The sequence below is a fragment of the Apaloderma vittatum genome, unplaced genomic scaffold (assembly GCF_000703405.1).
Source record: "Apaloderma vittatum isolate BGI_N311 unplaced genomic scaffold, ASM70340v1 scaffold34128, whole genome shotgun sequence".
In the NCBI taxonomy this organism is placed as follows: domain Eukaryota; kingdom Metazoa; phylum Chordata; class Aves; order Trogoniformes; family Trogonidae; genus Apaloderma; species Apaloderma vittatum.
This window is the reverse complement of record NW_009730758.1, coordinates 449-694: the sequence shown is the minus strand read 5'-3', so window position 1 is coordinate 694 and position 246 is coordinate 449.

Genomic DNA, 246 nt, shown 5'->3' with positions numbered 1-246 from the left:
TTAGTTGCTGGCTGCCCAGGGCTGGCACATGCTGGCACCCAGCAAGTTCCAAGGGTTGGCAGCGAGAGGGGTGACAGCAAAGAGGGGACACTTCCAACCTGCCATCATTGCAATAAGCAACGAGACGGTGACCCCACTGCTGCAGGTGGCGGCTAGCAGGAAAGCGCAATGGACCACTCTGCTGCCCTCTTCTCCCTGCCCCCGGGGGAAGAGGCAGAGCTGGAAGCAGGACCCCGCACCCGCCCG